Genomic DNA, 12,298 nt, shown 5'->3' with positions numbered 1-12,298 from the left:
AGCGTTACTTCGGCATGCAATTAACGGCAATATTTAATAATAGTGCCCAGCCATTATTTTTTGTCGTAAAGATCATATTTGTGGAAACTAATAGCCGAGCGATACTTTCGGCACCGCGCACACATCTCGCCGACAATATCACTCGCCGAAAAAATTGCTGTGAAAAAGTTGCTCTGACCTGAACTAATCACAGCGGTATGGATGCCATTTTCTAAGTCGCACGTCGCTTCATTTAAAAGGCTGCTCTGCTTCAACTTCGGGGAAATTTGGATGTTCTCTGGAGATCTTTTAAGGTGATGTGATCATCTGGACAAACATCTTATCATACTGTGGATGATTGGAATTTACTTTAGGTGTCTTAGTGGGGACATTTATTGTTTGTGAATAATTGGTGTAACACTGATAGTTATTGGAATGGGGCCTGTCATTTCGCAGCCTGTCTTGATGAGTACGCACATGCTTCTGACTACAGATGGCAGAAGATATATTCGACAGCATTATGTGCCCAATCTAAGATGTGCCAAACTGATGAGGAGGACCAGACCTTACACCGCCTGCATATACAGGGGGAAGCGGTCTTACCTCAACTTGTCCGATAACACCTGCATTCGGAGACTGTGCTTCCACAAGGAGGTTATCAGTGAGATATGCCAGCTCATCAGGGAAGATCTGCAGCCTGCCAGCATCATCAGGACCACACTGTCCGTTGAGGTCAAGGTCACCGTGGCACTTTCATTCTATGCTTCAGAAACATAGAAACATAGAAACATAGAAACATAGAAAATAGGTGCAGGAGTAGGCCACTCGGCCCTTCGAGCCTGCACCACCATTCAATAAGATTATGGCTGATTGTTCACCTCAGTCAGGTTCCTTTCAGGCCTCAGCTGGCGACATTTGCACTACATCTCAGCATGCCACACATTTCCCCATTAGCCCTTTGCTCTGAAGCCCTTTACGCACGCAGGATGGACTTTATCAGTTTCCCCATGACCAGGGAGGCTCACACTGAGAGGACTTTAGGATTCTACCGAATTGCTAACTTCCCCAAGGTGCAGGGAGCCATAGATTGTATGCACATCGCAATGCGGGCACCTTTTCAGGATGCAGATGTTTTTAGGAACTGCAAGGGATTCCACTCCCTGAATGTGCAACTCGTTGTCGACCACCAGCAAATCATTGTGGCAGTAAATGCCAAATTTCCGGGCAGCATCCATGATGCTCACATCCTGTGTGAGAGCACTGTATCTGACATGTTTACCAGTCAGCCACAAGGTCAATGCTGGATGCTTGATGACAAAGGATATGGCCTCGCCACCTGGCTGATGAACCCCTGCGTGACACCCACACCGAAGCTGAGAAGCGATACAACAAGAGCCACAGAGCCACACGCAATATTGTCGAGAATACCATTGGAGTGCTTAAGCAGCACTCTAGATGCCTGGACCACTCAGAAGGCGAGTTAAAATACCACCCTGAGCAGGTTGCTCAATTTGTGGTGGTGTGCTGCATGCTGCACAACTTGGCTATCAGGAGGGGACAAGAATTGCCAGAAGGGACTGCCAGTGCACCTCAGGAGAGAGAGGAAGAGGAGGACAAGGAGCTGGATGCTGACTTCTGGCCAGATAATGAGGCTGACGATGAAACCTTGCCCCCACCCCCCTCTAGACCAGAGGGAAGGGCCTGTGGTGGCTACATAGCTGCAAGTCTCTTACGTCAGCAGCTCATAAATGAGTGCTTTGCTTGAAAGATCGTTGCTGTTATTTGCAAAGCCGCATCACTGCTGGGTGTGCAGATCATACATCAATGGTGTGCATCACCTTAGTGACAGTTAAAGTTTAAGTTGATTCAAGTTAAGTGTAATTATACCCTTTCATGTTAAGGAATCACCAGTGTGTAGGTGCAGCTATCTGAGACAATGCGCAACAAGGTTATGTTAAATAAAAAATATTTAATCCAACCATTTGTGTGAAATCATAATTATAATTGTAAAAACATTCCACCCTATCCTGCCCCACCCCACAACAAATTTATCACATTTATATCATTCGATTGGTCACCATTTCCAGCAACACAGAACACAAATGCAAACCTGCAAGGTAACCCCCTCGCCCCGTCCCCCGACCCTCGCACAAAAATAGCAGCAACAACATAAAAATATGCCCAAGACAACACCTGCAGCCATGTACCTCACTTTCCTTCCTCCCCACGCTTCTCCTCCCCATCTCTACCCCTTCCCCTCCTGACTCCAAGCCACCTGGCCGAGGAGCTCCTCAGGTGCTGCTTCATTGGGGGGGATGACGGCAGAACCGCTGCTTGGACAGTTCTGGGAGAGGATGGTCCCGAGGTGTCTGTTGAATCTGCTGACCTATGTCAATACTCCCCTTGGACAAATGTACCATGTCCCCGCTCAGATCTGCCGCTCGTCGAGCAGACCTGCCATGTCGAACCAACCTCTGCTTGGTCGGTGCCATCCTGGAGATACCTGGGGTGCCCTGTGGCAAGGTGCTTGGGCCCGATACCTCCACGGTGGATGTGTGAATGGCCACAGGGGCACTAGATATCATCGGTGTCGAATGGATTCTGGAGGTTGGGGATGCAGATTCCTCGAAGTCGGCACTGTGATCCATTGAGAAGGGACCCAGCAGATGCGCGGACAAAAATCGGTGCTCCTCAGCACCAGATGGAGGAGAGTCCGGCGAGTCCGTCCCCGCAACCCCAGCTTCTGGGCTCAGTGTTCTTGCATGGGGCCAAGCTGCTGGCTGAGCTGCAAAACATAAATTAGGTTATTAGAGGAGAAGGGGGTGTTAGGGTCACAAGGTGAGTCCCACACTACACACAGCATATGCACAACAAAAGCAACATCATCACAGGCATCACATTTGATGACCATCACCAAATTCTGCATTGCAATGATTCTCATGAGGACATCATTATTTAGAGAAGAATTTAATGATTCATCTATCATATAATATTGGTTGGATATGAGTGGGTGTGGCATCTATTGACTTTACATCGCGCAATGGTGAATATTTTACTCACGTGGCATTACATCAGGCTCTGCTGCTGCTTGCGTAGCCGACCAGGGGGTGGGTCCCAACTAGTGCCAGCACCTGCTCCTTGATGTCAGTGAGGTTGATGATAACTGGTGGCCCCCCCCACCCGTTCGCCTCTGCTCAGCCCTATTCCTCAAAAGCTTCTTCTGTAAAAGGTAACAACAGCACAACATGGCATAAGATCATTGCATGATATCATTGCTAGGTACTGATACAACACATAACCGACAGATGTAATCATGATTATAATGAAAATGATCATTCTTTACCTAAAGATGTACACCGTGACTGCGGACTTTGAGTACAATCTTCCTGGTATAAGTGCAAGACATCACATCTGATTTTAATCACTCATTACACTTACAATTCCAATTTATATAAATATATAAGTACATATAAATAAATGTAATACCTACTCTGGCGGATCCGACAAGGTCGTTCCATCGCTTGCGGCATTGGTTGCCCACACGCACCTTGTTGGTCGCCGACGAGACCACCTCGGCTTTCTCAGCCCATATCTTCTGGTAGGACTTTGAGGTGGGCTTCCCATGCCCTCCCTGGGTCAATTGACCCCAGCGTGACTCGACCTCCTGCATGAGGGAGGCATTTGTCTCGTCCGAGAAACCCCTTGCTCTTTTGCGTCCTCCCAATTGTTCCTCTCCCAGCTCATTGCTTTCACCAGCGTCCTCAGTCTCCACAGTGTGCTGGGTTGCCTCATCCATCCCTTCTATGTTAAATATTATTTTTTCCACAAAAACTCAGTGCCAACTACCTTCTTTGTGCTTAGTAGGCTTTTTGCTGCTGGTGAATCTCTCTCGTGCCTCCCATAATAGCCAAAGAAGCACACACCACACCCACACATGCGTTCAGTCCCTCTCTGCTTCCTCTCTCTCTGTCTCCTCTTATACGCATGTAATGATGACCCCTGACCTCCTGAAATGTGGGAAACGAGCGTTGCCATGCCGTTGCTTTGGTCAGCGATACTTTACGGCAGAAGGGCAAAAAATATTAACGCTAACGCCCATTTCAGATTGCTCGCAGTAACGGTCATTTTCAAAAATGGAAAGTTAGGGTTTTGAAAATGAGTGATACTCCGGCGATCTTAAATCCTATTTTTACCACCCACGCTGGAAATAATGCCCATTTTTGGCCGAACTGCACAAAAGTGGAAAGTCTAATCCATAGTCTTAGAATAAGGGGCCGCCCATTTAAAACTGAGATGAAGAGAAATTTCTTCTCTCAGAGGGTTGTAAATCTATGGAATTCTCTCCCCCAGAGAGCTGTGGAGGCTGGTCGTTGTATATGTTTAAGGTGGAGATAGACAGATTTTTGAGCAATAAAGGAGTAAAGGGTTCTGGGGAATGGGCAGGGAAATGGATCTGAGTCCATGATCAGATCAGCCATGATCTTATTGAATGGCAGAGCAGGCTCGAGGGGCCAAATGGCCTATTCCTGCTCCTATTGCTTATGTTCTTATGAATAAGTGGGTCAGTGGTATCTAGTGCAGGTGTTATTTTATTGCCAAATACACACTATTTTTAACTAAATAAATAAGCCATTTACTGACACATACAAACACACATACACACACACCCTGCTCCAAATATCATAGAGTATTTTAATTATCACTGTAAAGAAGTAAACAAGAATAATCAAACATTATTACATTTACATCAATACTATAATCTAAATTGGTGCTGCAGTTCATCCACCACATGTTGAGTGAAAACCACTGATGTAATTTATACATAAATTAATGCCTCTGTCACAAGAATGATAATATCTCCTCATGAATAAACTACTCCCCATATTTTGGGGAGTTAAACTCGCTCCCCCCACCCACACAGATTGTCACTATAATAATCTCCCAACTTTATAAAGGACACTTTTTATAAGATTTAGGCAATGGGAAAAGAATATGGGGAATGAAAGACTGCAGATGAGGCTTTAGCATCAAAGAGAGAAAATGACTCCCCTCTTATAAATAACAAAAGGCTTAGTCGGCATATTTTCCCTTTGCCAAAAAATTGAAATGTGAATCGTTGAATATATTAATGCCCTTCGATCAAATATGCTTCTGAAAATGAGTGAGACAATATTGCCATTGACATTTTTAAATGATGGAAACATTTACAGCATCTACAAAATAAACTCTTGATTTTTAATACTGTTTTTCTTTACAAAAGGTCAAATTTGCTGAAAAAAATAACAGTGTCTGAATGATGCACGCCATTATTAATGTGCGAATCGGCCAGCAACATGTGGCGAGGAAGAGATACCGCATGAATTGCGAATCGCCACAATTTACGCCACTCCATCGTTAGCTTCGCGAAAATTATATCTCACACTTATCCTCCGCAGGATTTTCATAAAGTTGCTGCACTGGCACATTAAACTCACCACAGAAGGTGAAAACTAGTAATTAACAGCATAAGTACCCTTTTAATGATATAATAATTGTTAATGATTGCCAATCAACCTCTCTGGCCCAGAATGTGAACAATTAAAAGTGTGGCGACTCATTCTTTCAGGTTCTAATTGTTCATAGAGATTTCAAAAATTCAGATTTTAAATTTGTGTATTTTTTTCTTACCTTTCCTTTCTGTGTAGTTTTCTCTCTGTCTATTAATACAATCTTTCTTTCCCTCTATATTTTTCTATCTATACCTGATTTGGCATTGAATCCAATTTTAATACAATTTTAATATTGCTTTTGTGTCTGTTGCACAATGGAGCACACACTAGCGATCGCTTCCAGATTTCATCTGTTTTTGTCCCGTCACAGGACTTCCACATTTAGACAAACTTATAACTAACTGTTCACCATAGAGTCCCAGACATCTGTGAACATCAGATTTTAATGCCCTAACTTTAATTCACCCTCCTTGTTAGTCCTTCCTCTGTTTCATTCTCAATCCTTAAATATCATTGGTTAAGGAGATAAATGTTGGTCCCATTGTTGACCAAGGTCCCAGAGGCCCTGTTACCCTTGTTGCACTGTTATCAGCTCGCACTTCCAAAAACTTTGTGAGGAAAAAAAACGTTGAAACCAAAAGGTGCACGAACAAATCTAATGAACAGGACACACCACAGGATGCCCCGTCTCAGCAAAATATGGGCTTATAATTGTTACTCAAAGACCCCAATTTTATTAATGTGCGTTGTTTCACTTCTTCCTACCTTTCTAGCTTTCAACTTCCTCGATGCACTTTAATTCAGTATCCCTGAAGATGAAAGTCAAAGTGAAGACATATTTGTTTTTATTATTAAGGCATTCTCACCCCAAAATAAGAAAGACCTGAAATAGCCCACTCCCCACACCTCACCCCCAGTGCACAATGCAGGTTGATGCTCAACTTCCATCTCCTGAGTGCATGTACAAGAATGAACAACTCCCGCTAATCAAACAAAGATATCCTGCTTTCTGCATACCCTTAACCCATCTAATACTCTATGCTTACATTTCATATCCTTTTCACGCCATTGATGACAGCAATAGTACAGATTAGATTCGTGATGGAGAACCCCATAAATCTTAGTTGTGTCCTTAAAATGAGCAGACATTAGTCAGTACCCAAGGGAGATTGAAGCTGTTCGACTGCATCTGATCTGCTTTTCTGACATTCATTGAGAGACAGCAGCACAAGCACCTTATTAATTGTGACCTTTACTGCTCTATGAAACTATTACTCTTGTCAAGTTCTAGCAAATGTTTCAAACCTATTTTGTTACAACACAATGACCAGTGGTCATTCAATGGTTCGAACCGGCCTCTTATTGAAAAGCAGCAACTGGCCGTAATTGGACAGTATCCTGAAGCAATACACATGCTTTTGTTTGTGAAATATTCAATAAGGATCAGAGTAAGGGGAAAAAAATTGAGTTGTACAATAATATTAAATGCCAACATGAATGCACAAAATAATCCCCTGGTATTCACATTTTGGCTCTAAATCTGTACTGCTTCCAGAGTGATTACTACACCATGTAACTGGTTAACCTGACAAGGCTGACAATAAATTAGCCACTTTCTTTTTACATAAAGCCTTCCCCTGGGCTCCAGCTGTGGATTCTATCCTCAACCACCAGCAGATTGATCTGGAACCATTAAGGGAGACTGTACAACTAATATTAACTGCTTAGAATGAAAATGTAAACCGTAAAGTCAAACTGTCAAACCATCAGACATACTGCCAAAGCCCACACTTTATAATTACTTTATACCTTAATGCTCATATGCCCAGAATACTGATGTTTATAAATAAAAACATTACAGGAAAAATATCAGAGGAGCAAATGGTGAAAATAATAGAAATATATAAAATGTTGAATAAATATTTAAACACATGATAAATTCAACTGATGTTGCTGTCCCATCAGACAGCGTGAGGAAAGACTGCAGTGCAAACTATCAGCATGCAGATTTGAAGCACAGTGTTAATTAAAGTTAGACATGCATGATGAAGCGATGGCATTCTTGTGTTACGGTTCTATTCATCAAGTACTGCCCAAAAACAAGTAACCCTCATCAGAGAAGTCATGATCAGGGGTTGGGGGCTCCAAAGCTGAAAGTTTCCTCATCCCTGGCCTGCTCGGACAACAATGGCCAGTATGCCCAGTGTAAGAGAATATACCAGCAGCTGCAGGAGCACACGTGGGCCTTGTGTGGGGATCCAGCGCTGGACCACAGAAGGCATTTTGGTTACAACAATTATTTTTCTTTAAAAGAATATTTTTTTTTTTAGGGATGATTTTTTCTGGGCCTTCAGAGTAGGCAACCTTCCCTGTCTGGCATGGCACTCAAGATGCACCCCTAGCAACCACCAAGATTGGGAAAATGCTGGGAAGTTCACAGCCCCAGACTATCAGGCAGGGTCACTGATGGAATTCTCAGTGGATTTTTAGCCCCTATATTCTAAAGCCTTGAAATCCAGCGGTTTAATGCCTAATAATAAAAATAAACATTTTACTGCATCAAATATTAATCACTGTAACTAATGTACATGTATATTTTGTTCATTTTAAACAAAAATAGAATGGCACATATCTAGAGCTAACCCATATCTTTTTATTTATATTGAGGCATTTATGATACACAACCCACATTGAAGCATGATATTCATTAGTATTCTATTCCCTCAATGGGCCACCCTGACCTGTGAGAGAACATCTCTGCAGTTCGGGGCTATAAAAAGAGCTGGAGCATACACAGCTTCCAGTGCGAGCTGACACAAATGTGGGATGGTTTCGAGGTAGGCGACTGGGTGACATCATCAGGATCCAGGTTGCCGTTTGGAGCTTGGGCAGAAGCATCGGCGGGGTCCTGCTACAGCAGAGGAGTGGGAAGGTCATGGCGGACTTGCGACGAGTGATCGGGGCGGAGGAATGATGAGGGATTGTGGCTGAGATTTGGTGCGTGATTCTGACGGGGGTTCGGCAAATGTCTGGTGCGGAGGTGTGGCAGGAGATTGTGGCAGAGGTGCGGCGAATGAGGGTACAGGGCCCAGAAGAGCCGAGAGCCCAGGGGCAGCACGGGCCAGCCCACACTGCGATATGTGTGCGCACTAGGTCCATGCAGCAGAGCAGGTCTCCAGTCGTCCTGGTTAACCCTGGCCACTGGATAAAGGCCTAGCTCTGTCAAGCGGGTGTGGTGGCTGATGTGCAATGGTCACCACACGTTAAAAAAATCCATGCACAGACATCTTCTACCCCCTCAATTGGAGTTCAGGACTGGAATATCGGGTCCTTCATTGAAACATCTGTGAACTCAAGTGGAAGCAAGTCATCCTCGTTCGAGGAATCACCTATGATTCCCTCAGTCAGTGTACATTAAATCGATACACTAGGGGCTACAAATATAGCTGAGCAAATAATTCCAGCAGCAAAGTTGTTGAGCCTGCTATTACTATGAAAACAAATAGATTCAGCTTGCTGAGGTAATGTAACAATAATAATAATCTGATTGCAACAGCACATGACAGAAAGAACCATTGGGCTCAATTTTCCCCAAAGCTTTTTTTTGGTGTACTTGAAAAGTTACGCCCATTTTTTGGGAGCCCAAGTACGCCAAAAAAAAAAGTTCTAAATTTCCCCACTTGATTTCTTCATTTTGACGCAGCCTAAGCTGTCCTTTAGTTTTGGGAGTGGAGCCTTGATCTGCGCCAAAAGGATCGGGTTGCCATGGTAATGAGGGACACAATGCGGGCTGAGGCTGGAAAGTAACACAGCTCAGCTCGCAAACCTGCACAAACACAATAAAATACATTGCAGCAACTTAAAAACACCTTAAAATACATTGCAGCAACTTCACAAACACAATAACATACATTACAGCAATTTACCTCCATTAAATTATTAAAGCCTCGCCTCCCCCCCCCTCCTCTCCAGAAACCGGTGTCGATCCCTGCTCCTAGCCCTGGCCGAGTGGCCTCCAGGTCCGATCCCCCGCCCCTAGCCCTGTTCGAACGCCCTCCCAGTCCGCTCCCCCGCCCCTAGCCCTGGTCGAATGGCCTCCCGGTCAGCTCCCCCGCCCCTATCCCAGCCCGAACAGCTTTCTCCCTCCCGGTCCCCGCACCTAACTATATTCGACAGGCCTCCTCCCGCCTCTCTCCCCCTCTCTCTTACCTCTCCTGCTGCTGCTATCCGGGCATCTGCTGCATTTGCCTGCACCGATTTCCTTACCTGCGCCGATTTCCTTAACTCTCCAGAAGATTTTTCTACAGAGGCTACATACGTTGGCCAAAGAAGAACTGGAGTAACTCAGACTGGCCAAACTTGCCTAAATGGCCAGAATTAGCACGGTTGACAGGATTCCCTTTGACTGAAAAAAAGTACCTAAAAAAGTCATAACTAACTGAGTTACGCTGGCACAAATTGATCGGGGAAACTGTGGTTTTTTAACTTAGACCAAAAAAAGCCACCTGCACCAAAAAAATGGTGCAAATCACTGGGGAAAATTGAGTCCATACTAAGGTCGTGAGATGTGATGTATTTATACATTGAATTGGCCATACAATGGGTCCACATATCCTACCCGTTAAGTAATACCCACCTGTAGTTAGTTTATTCTAGTATAACCAACCATCAAATAAAATGGAATCTTCGTGCTGCATCCAACAAATAATGAGTTGTAGAGGTCTGAAAAGAAAAATGATATAAAATTATACGCAGTAAAAACATGAGGATAGACATTTTTATTTTATTTTCAAGTTGAGATGAATGAACTGGTCTGCACTGTTTACTTGTGTATGGATGGTAGGAGCAGGTGGGAGAGAAAAGTGAAACGGATATATTTAAATAGCATTGTGTTATTCTATTTAGTAATAAAACTGTTTAATTATTCATCAAATGGCTACTCTGAACATAGAGGATGGGATTGCTAGTCAGGATGGGGGAAAACTTCGCCCTGCCATTAGCTTGGGGCAGAAAGTGGGTGGGTAGGGATCGAAGCAAATGGCAAACACTCTGACCTGAGAAACCCCTGGGCCTCATCTGCCTGCTTGCCCGAAAACGGCGGGAAGCGGTCAGAGGGATTGGAATGTCTGGTGACAGGAAGCTGCCAGTGGGGACAACGGGAACAGTTCCCGCCACTCAGTTAAGTATAAGGGAAGGGAGGGCCTCGCAATCAAAAGGGGAAGCCCGGGGCAGTGCTGACCTAACATTTCCAGGTGGGGCCCGGTGGAGCACTCCTGCTCTTCCTGACCCCACAAGAAAAGTAGAATAAACGTACCTCTTTGGGACTCTTCTGGCCCCAATTCTTCTTTCTGCTAGCATCACTTGACGGAAAAGCTCCAACGGTTTCCTCGCTCAGGGCACTGGTTAAATAGTAATCGGGGTCCAATGATGTCCTCAGAGTCCGATCTGCATATTTAAAGAAGGATCTGCCAATGGCCTAATCAGATGAGCAGGTTGAAGTTGAGGATTGTGGGAAGAGAGTGAAATGTCAGTGGGCAGGGTTTAAAATCACCATTATTATTTTTTGTTCAAAATACTGTTGGGATTTATTTCACACTCAGCATAGCAGAGGACTGAACAAAATATTTCATAATATGGGTTATGAGTTGCACCCCAGGAACTCCCTATAATGTGAGCCAATTTACCTTTACCTTTCTGTGAATCGACTGTGAGCTGCTTAAGGCAACAGAATGTAAACTCTATTGATTTGTACTTTGTCCCTCTGTTGATGCAACCTAGTACTTTATTTGCCTTGTACTGCAACCAAACACTGGGATTACATCAACTTAATCAAAGATAACTGCTCGAAGCTGTCCTCCAAAACCAAGAAGAATGTTAAATATAAATGACAATTATTTCTGCCTAGCTGAATGCATTTATTTTGAAAATTTGTTTTGTAAGCATCTTTTTATTAATTGAAAGCAGAATGCGCTTTACCTTGTCCCCCTTTTTGTAAAATAACATTCTTGAAACCAGATTCTGTGTAACAGTCCTGCTTCTTTCTAGTTGCTAACATTGTTTTTATTTTGTGTAACCTTAAATATTAGGTCCTGGAGTTTCCATTTGATTGCCCTGTTCTTTTGCCGCAATTCTCACGATATCGGTGTGACCAGCGCAAATGTACGCGGAATTTTAACTGAAAATTACGTTCAGCGCAACTCGAGTTTGCGCTAGTTTTCAAAACTAGAAGCAGGCCCCGCCCACAAAGCAGGCCCCACCCCCAGGGTGAATTAATCACTGTGAGCTTCCGCTAATTGCGCTCATTTTGCAAGCCTTCGAGGAGGCTCTAAAATATTTGCCCGCAAGGACATAATAGGTACGTTTGCCAGTGTTTGAATGCATTTGTTAAATATTTACAAAGGAACTGACTACGATACCCCAATCTAACTAGAAAACACTTTTGTATATTAAATAATTTTCAGTCATTTAAGATCGGGTTACTCACAGGTACAGGATTAACACAGGAACAGAAAATGCTGGAAACACTCAACAGGCCAGGCAGCATCAGTGGAAAGAGAAACATTTAATGTTTCGGGTTGATGACCTTTTGTCAGAACTGGAAAAAGTTAAAGATGTAACAGGTTTTAAGCGGTGCAGAGGCAAGGAAAGGGGGGAGGGGAGGAAAGAATAAAAGGGAAGATCTGTGATCGGATGGAAGGCAGGAGTGATTGAATGACAAAAGGGATGAAAATGCAAAGCAAAAGGAAATGGTGATGGGACAAGTAATGAAACCAAAGATGAGTCTCGAAGAAGTGCAAATGGGAATGGCAGAAGCATCAACAGCTGCCATT

At 43.8% G+C, this 12,298-nt stretch overlaps 1 long non-coding RNA gene across 2 annotated transcripts in view; it reads right to left on the bottom strand.

Annotated features, from left to right (window-relative positions):
• LOC139265184 (uncharacterized) overlaps positions 1-10,938 on the bottom strand; it is a 106,458-nt gene extending 95,520 nt beyond the window's left edge. For both annotated transcript variants that reach the window (XR_011593492.1, XR_011593493.1), the window contains exons 1-3: positions 10,783-10,938; positions 10,105-10,190; positions 6,234-6,277 (exon numbers count right to left, since the gene is read on the bottom strand). This is a non-coding gene — a long non-coding RNA (uncharacterized lncRNA). The remainder of the gene's footprint in view (positions 1-6,233; positions 6,278-10,104; positions 10,191-10,782) is intronic.
• Positions 10,939-12,298: the final 1,360 nt, after the last annotated feature.

Source organism: Pristiophorus japonicus, chromosome 6 (genome assembly GCF_044704955.1).
Source record: "Pristiophorus japonicus isolate sPriJap1 chromosome 6, sPriJap1.hap1, whole genome shotgun sequence".
NCBI lineage: Eukaryota > Metazoa > Chordata > Chondrichthyes > Pristiophoridae > Pristiophorus > Pristiophorus japonicus.
The sequence above is the reverse complement of the archived record's forward strand: the minus strand, read 5'-3'. Positions and strand labels throughout refer to the sequence as shown.